Source organism: Magallana gigas, chromosome 1 (genome assembly GCF_963853765.1).
Source record: "Magallana gigas chromosome 1, xbMagGiga1.1, whole genome shotgun sequence".
Lineage (NCBI taxonomy): Eukaryota > Metazoa > Mollusca > Bivalvia > Ostreida > Ostreidae > Magallana > Magallana gigas.
The window spans coordinates 24263809-24272214 of NC_088853.1; the positions used below are offsets into that span (position 1 = coordinate 24263809).

The following is an 8406-nucleotide window of genomic DNA, read 5'->3' on the forward strand; positions in this document are numbered from 1 at the left end:
ACCTTTAAAAATTAATATCCTATAGGAAAATAATAATTCTCATAGGAGAATTAATTCTCCTCCTATATTGACAATCCTATAGGATTTTTAAAAAGTTCTATAGGAATTATATTACCTATAGGATAATGTCATTTTCTGTAGGAATTTGATTCAGACATGTAGTTTTCCTATCGGATTTTATCAAATCCTATCGGAAGTAAAACTCCTACAGGAAGTTCTTGTATTCCGATAGTAAATTTTAAATTACATATAGGAGTATCGTTTTTCCTATGGGAAAAATTATTTTCCTATAGGAATTTATTTTTGAAAGGATAATATCTCACAGAAGAGATACAACGATAACATAGGTGGTTTGTAACTCTTCAAGGAATGGTCTATCATATGGCATATTTGAATTTTTCGATGTATGCAGCTTAGACGGGTGTAAAAACGCCAACTTGGCACTGGAATTATTATCCGGCACAGTGTTTTTAATGTGTACTGTGTCATTGTGATACGGAATCGGAAAACCCCAGTGTGGTGATTCGGAAAATCGGATCACACTCTGGGAGTATGACAGCATCAAAAAGGTAAGATTGATGGGTATATCATAAAAGTCAGTAACTGACTTTCCCCGATTTATTTATAAACGCTATCAATATAAATACAATACATGTATGTCTTAATATGCTTATAAATCAGTTATTTTCTTAGTAATGTGTCTTTTCATTCTGTAATAATGCAATAAAAACGTTTTCAATACCCATAAAATCAGCCCGGATACATGTATATTGAGTACCTTGGTTTTAATAAAAACAAGCATTTAATAGTTTTCTTGCAAAATTTTCTTACAACTTAACACATGTTCTGAGGCCGAAGCCTGATACTTGGTTTGTTTCCATTGTTTATGCTTTTTTTATTTATCAATTTAAGGGTCCTCGACACCCCGTGACTTTTACTTTTTATGACAGTACGTCACAACATGGCGATTTTAGCGCATTTATACCACCAAACTTTGTTGTATATCTATATGGCACAGTAGGTGTTGCTTCGGTCTACCAATCCACAGGTCCCGAGTTCGAATATTGCAGGTATTTTTATTTCATGAATAGCGCTAAAATTTAAAAAAGCGATTTTTTCCCCCAAATAGTGAATTTTTGGGGGTCATTTTCTAGTCAAACACATTTTATAAATCCCTATCTTTAAGTAATTTTGAAAACTGGGCCTATAGGCAGATTTTTTCCCAGGTGTGTGGAGGACCCTTAAGTTTAGTAGCATCATTGATATGTCATGAAAGACAACCCAAATAATTTTTGTGAAGGATATATTTAAAAGAATTACAGAGATTATTAATTGTTGAAAGTATCTTAACCATACCAACGTAAACGCTACTTTTACATTTTTAGAGTAATTAATCTTATACATGTGTTACATCAAAGTTTTAAATCTGAATATTAATTCAGCACAAGTTATTTTTTTCTATTTTTAGCATTTCATAGTAACAATTTCTATTTCAAAATCATTTAAATTTTACTTATTTCTTTTTTTTTTTTCCTCTCACTATTAAAAATGATACTTTATTTCTAAACAAAGCATACTTATTGGTAACGTTTTACTTTTTAATTGAATGACCATGGCATCTAAAGAAGTTGACACTTTTATGGAAATAACTTGGTTTCGATAGATTGTCGGACAATAAGTTAAATTGTTAAAAAAACCTGACAGATTCCTCGACCGAATCTTTAAAGATAATTTTTTTGTGCTATCAAAATGACACTTTTACAGTACGTCAAAAAAAGTATTTACTCGTTTCGGTTTTTCTTAATCTTTTCTTTGTTTACGTACGTATATCGAAATTCATCTAATTGACTTTATCGCCTTTTTCGGCCTTTGGTAATCAGTGTCAGCTCGTAGAAAAAATTATGTGAAATTAGCCCACTAGCAGCTAGCATTTAAATCAAGTTTCCTGATTGGTCAATGAGAACAATTCCAAATTAAGCCGGATGGTGGGCGAATTTACCTAACTCACTTTCTATCCAACGTTTAAAGAATAAAGAACTTGTTTTAATTTTACGGAATTGTTTCTTTTTTCCATTAGGTAAGCTTGAATGCAATTTTATTTATTTTCAGCATTTTGGTTTTATTACATTTTTGTTGCTAATTTTGATAAAGTTTAGTTTGTTGTGCTTAAAACACTAAAGAATATTGATTAACTATATATTTCTTTTTATCATGCAGAACTATGAGTTTGTCATTTATAATCCAGAATTTTAGTTTACATTTTCTATAAAGGATATTTCACGTTTTAAGAAATGCAAGGCAGTAAGCGTACTGGACACGCAGTAAAAAATGCCTTCTACACTAAATTGTTATACATGTGTATGTTAATTTGATATCGCTTGCCTTGGTTATACTTTTGAAAATTATTTAACAATTAGCCAAAATATCTCTATGCTAATTGATTTTAAAAACAAGATCCGGAGAACTTTAATAAAAAAAAAGCGTTGTAGAACGAAATACGTGTATAGGAGAAATGTCATCATATTCGAATTGTTTTTTCAGTCAAGTTGTAATAACTCTTTTTTTTCAATTACTCTTTCAATCATTTTTTTCATTCGTCGATATCGCAGATGTGGCAGATAACGCTTAGATTCAGAATAATCTTCTTTCAGTTCTCGTAGTGTATCCTGAGCTCTTAAGAACTTGCAGTCGTAACATCGTATGTGATGTTTAAGGTCGTCGTTTTCAGTTTCTATTTCTTCTTTGTGCATCTTTTCAACATCTGACAAAAATAGGACGGATAAAAGTTGTTAACTCTTCAAATGTTTGGAAAGAATGGTACATGTACTTGAAAAACGGTGAACAATTGTGATTTTAAAGTGTAAAAAATTACTTAAAAGACAATAACGATTATGAAGACTTTATAATCTACACTAAATATTAGCATAAAGAATTTATTTTTAACTGTTAATTTTTCGTTACCTTTCCTTGGCGACCTCCTTTGTTTATCTGCAATTGCTTTTTGCAATTTACAGTAACCAAGTATCCCAGAGTGGCCGTATTTCTCTGCAGCCGCTGCAAGTTTAGGGTTTTGGTATACCATTGTAGTATATTGTTCATAGACATCTGCAATAAAACACTGTTTATTTGACATACGAATAATTTTTCAAAACCATAATGGTTTCATTTTTGTTCCCTGACATAAAAAGAAATTAAAGCATTGACGGTCTTCTCAGTATATAATGATACTGTAAATGAGCAATGATTAGTTGATTGCAGGCCCGGCCGAGGCGGACATAAAGCTTCAATATAATTCCCTATGGGTAATATATCTCATTCATTATTTAAAGCCAATAATATAACAATTCAAGAGATATTGCAATGGTTGTGCTTACATCTATACATGTACATGTAGTATGTATATATCTATGCAATTTGCATCACTATGATCTCTTACTTGTCTTTTAACTTCACTTCTATTTCAAACACTGAGAAGTGCGTGGCCAATGCGCTAGGTTTCATTTGTCTTCGAAAGCAAGATTTCTGTCTTGTCTAGATGGCCGAGTAGTTAACGCGCCGACCGCTTATATTACTGCTATAGAATGGGTTCCCTCATCTCACTATATAATAATCATAATATTGATCAATACTATGTGGGTTGCTAAATTCGATGAAGGTGAAGCTTCTATAAGGTGCATTGGCCGATTTGGCCATTAATTTGTTGCTCTGGGGTCGTATGCATAAACATTCTAGATTTTTCTTAAGTTTATGCTTAACGTTCTTAAGAGTATTCCTAACTAAGCAAGATGCTTAATTTCCATTGCATAAAACTTTTTAGCAACATACTTAGTAATTCTTAGCTAAGAATATCGCAATCTACATAAGTATATCGTTGCTATGTCAACTACGTCACTTCCACTTTCACTTTTATGTAAATAAAGATTAATTATGGTTTAAGAAAGAGAATATGTTTTATTAAATGCATTCATGACATGTGTGTTTAACAATTAAGGCTCTCACATTTTAGAATATGTTATTTTCATAAATCTACATTAAAATTATTAATAATTACAATTGATTATTTTATTTGAGTAGTTAAAGTCGAATATTTATCACAGTTATCATAGTTTATCATAGTTTCTTTTGATTTTACATCTGTCCAAAAAAAAGATTTTAAAATCTGCGAGACATGCTTGTCGCAATTTTACGCGGATCTAATATAGTACAGTACTGCTCTCACCGATATGTATACATGTATATACAGTACCAGCAGGTATTAGCGTTTAGTCTAATGCGACCCATAGACAAAAATACAGAGAGAGAGAAAGAGAGAGGAATAGAAAGAGAGAGAGGGGAATAGAGAGAGAGAGGAATAGAGAGTCAAAGCTATTACTATGTGCATGAATGATTTTTATAGAGAATGAAGAATTTGGGAATGAGAGAAATCTCTTTACTTAAAGAGATAACATCTCCCATTAAAAAATCATATCACTTTTGGAAAGTTTTCTTATGTAAACACATCATAAATTCCCTTGAAGATGAAAAGAAAAAAATGATTGGAATATTACTGTCTTATTTACTATTCCTATTTTACACTGCCAGCTAAATATGCTATTCAATCGGATCAAACAGCCTGGTGTACGGCGATAGAATTGAAATGATAATTTACAAATAGCCTTATTGTCAAACTAATCTTTTTTTTCGAGGGGGGGGGGGGTTGATATAAAAAAGATAACAAATCGACACAATTTATTAGAGAATGATTAATTATTAAGTAGCTTTCAAATAGGTAAAATATAATTTTAATAATTCAGATTAATGATAAACTATTTTGTGATCGATTTAGTATCTTATACCCTACGAAATGGAAATTATGATCCGATATAGATGAAATATTGATGCTTTTAAAAATAGGTTTTGGGATTGAATATAGAGAAAAGACTTTCATGCAAGAACTGATAATATAATAACACAATGATAATGTGTCATTTTATGACGTTAAAAATGACATTAAAAAACATTACCTTATAAATTATTTCCAGATATTAAGACCTTATAAAACATTTCTAAACTGTCTACACAGTAAACGGGTACGAACGGAGCATTCAGCAGCGTTAATGTTCTACATGTAATTTATTTAATATTTGTTGCACAACCTTCTTGCTATCATACACTTAAGCAACATGCTTAAATACTTAAGACAGGTAAGACCCATCCTTAGATTTAAGAATATGCTAAGCATATGCTTTAGAGTTGAGAAGTTTTATGCAACATACTAAGCAATATGCTAAGTCAAATTTGAATCTGCTAAGTACAATTTATGTACTTAAGAATATGTTTAAGCACTTAAAAATTTTTATGCATACTACTCCTGTGCTTTATATATAAAATAAGTTTTAATGTAAACTATACGGTGTATGCATTTGAATGAACTAATCTTCTATATGATTTGAAATAGCTATCATCACGTTCGTACGAAGGCCCAGAAGGTTCATTCGAGATTCGAGATTCAAAATACAAAATTTGATAAACAAGATTCAAGATTCAAAATTCGAGATTCAATATCTAAATTAACCAATCAAATCAAGGATCTGAAAACCTGTATATTAGCGACATTAAACCATAAGTACATGCTTATATATATATATATATATATATATATATATATATATATATATATATATATATATATATATATATATATATATATTTATATAAAGCTTTACTTCGTTATATCCGTAATTCGTTATATCCGTATAACGAATTCGTAATAATAACGATAGCAAATTCACTATATATTCATTTTTTCATTTGACTATAAGTTTTGCTAATTGGGGCTTAAAAATACATTACATTGATACCTTTAATAATCCAATTGTGAAATGAAAATGAATTCATTCAAACTATCATGTTAAATGGTATTGCAAACTTTTTTACTGTAAAGAAATTCGTTATAAAAGTGTTAAATTCCGTTTGTATTCGCCTCTACTGGATTCAAAACGAGTTCGCTATATCCGTAATTTTGTTATATCCGAATTCGTTTTAACCGTAACATTTTGGTAAGACTTGTTAATAATTTTACCGGGGATTCAAAAAAATGTCGCTATATCCGAGAATTCGCTATATCCGTGTTCGTAAAAAACGAGTTTTACTGTATTACAGGACGTACGGAACTAATACTGAGCCAACCTTGAGATTATTTTCTTGATGTTGGACCAAGCCTCATGAAACCCCCAACCGGCGAAAACGCGTTTAAGTTTTCAGACTTTTATATAAACTTTGCATGGAATAAACTTTTGCGTGAGTTTATAAGTATCTGCACAGAAGGTATGATTACAACTAACTGTACTTTACAAATCAGAATTATACACAATGAACAATGAAATAACACAATGAATGAAAAATCGGTTGAATTTCGCAAAGCTCACAGTGTTATCACTAATTTAATTGTTCATACTGAGTGGGGTTAATTCATAAAAGTTAATTTAAACATAACATAACCATTAAATAGGGGCTATTAAGACAATTATTAGTATATGTACGAATTATCTTTTTTAGTACAGATTTATGTCGCTAAGATATGTGTTTCAGATCCATGATTTAATCGATTAATTTAGATTTTGAATCTCAAATTTCGTATCTTAAATCTCATGCTTTGAATTTCGTATTTTAAATCTCGAATCTCGATTGAGCCTTATGGGTTTTCGTATGTTCACATCATCATTTCATAATTAAAAAAATCACTATTAACTTTTTAATATATAATTGCAAAGATTTAAAATTTCAAATTAAAAAAAAAAAAACTCACTTACCTTTTCTGTCTCCCATGTTTTTAATGGAATGTTCATGTTCAGGTACTCTACATTTCGAAATGACAACGTCATTAGTTGAATCTTTTATCATACGTTTCAGCTTTCCGTAGCAAGGCAGCGGCCAGTTTCGTGTTTCATTATAACGTCTCTCTAGGTTTTGTATAACGCTTTGAACATTGTCTTCATACTCGGAACGGATAGTGTCGAGTTCCTTTCCAAGTCTGTTGTATTTGTATTTCAGATTGTCTTTTGTTGCGGGCATTCGGGGATTACGTCCTGAAATGATATTCGATTTAAAAAAAACCACATTCATTATGAAATTATAAGCTATTCAAACCAATAACTCTTTCTTTTAATTTTTTAATGTTTGTTTCAGGTATCTACCTTGCAAATGCAACATATTTTAATTGAAATGAATAATACACATTACAGTGCAATGCCAAGTTATACATTCATCAGGATTCTGCCTCTAACATTCTTTAAAACATAAGTCAGAGTCATCCGAGATTGAATCGGGAAAAGACGTTCAAAATGAAAAAGCACAAATAAAGAAGCATTCAATTGTTTAGGAAATTAAAGTTATTATTTCAAAAATATTAAAATACTTAGATTAAAACGTGCAATGAAGAAAATACTGAAGTCGTATTATAAGCAAAATATTAGTTTTATAGTTAACTAAAACCCTTATCACACCGGAGCTGCGTCCTAACTGCGATCCCGCTGCGTCCCTAAATAATGTAAAACGCCAAGGTAAACGCAGTATAGTCTCCTAAAACGCCGTAACACTGCAACGGCATCTTCGTCCGTCGCGATGGGATCGCCTTGAATATTCTAGAACGCCATGCGACGACGCGCACTTTGAACATGCACAAAGTATGCGCCGTGGCTCTGCGTTCTCACAAACGAGCCGTAAAATCGTAGTGAGGTCGCCGTGACAGCGCCGTAAAATCTCCAACAGCGCCACGACAGCTCCGTCGGCACGCTCAAGGAACGCAGCTTATCGCAGTGTAGACCCAGTGATAAGTCAATTGCGCATGCACAGAGACCCCACGATGCAATAATTATCAAACTGGATGAAGATGACTATGTAAAAAGTAGCATTTGCTAATATTCCAAGACCTGATGGACGTAGATGGAATTTATGCAATTTGGTTCTAATGTTTTCACATCTTTTCTATGTCTTCAAAAAGCTAATAACGAATCTTTATTGTAGACCTGACTACTAAGAGTTTTGTCCTAGTCCTTCACAAATTGTTTAGAAGAAGTTATGTTTCAATTACAACGTAACTTTTAATAACATCAAAACAATTATTTGAATCATTTATCTACTAGTTGTACATTCATTTTTCCATACTATTGTACAAATTAATTTTAACCTACCAAGAAGTAAAGAACGTCTTGTTCACGCAGTCAGCGCGCAGAGCACGCCGTGCACCAAACGTAAAAACACCTAGCACGTCATGAGCGCTCGGCTGAGACTCAGCGAGGGCGCAGTTAATTGCGAGGTAGAACTCGGGCCTTAAGGTCCTGTCACACCAAGCTGCGTCCCCACGGCGTGTCCACGGCGTTGTAAAATGCATGGAATTTTCGTAGGATAGCAAGGAAGATTTAGAAA

General features: G+C 31.9%; 1 long non-coding RNA gene across 1 annotated transcript; it reads right to left on the bottom strand.

The window, feature by feature from the left end:
• Positions 1 to 2463: 2463 nt before the first annotated feature.
• LOC105330876 (uncharacterized) lies at positions 2464 to 7063 on the bottom strand. The gene is made up of 3 exons (XR_010711718.1): positions 6792 to 7063; positions 2962 to 3105; positions 2464 to 2761 (listed from the first exon to the last, which is right to left on the bottom strand). It is a non-coding gene; the product is annotated as an uncharacterized lncRNA (long non-coding RNA).
• Between the last annotated feature and the right edge of the window lie 1343 nt (positions 7064 to 8406).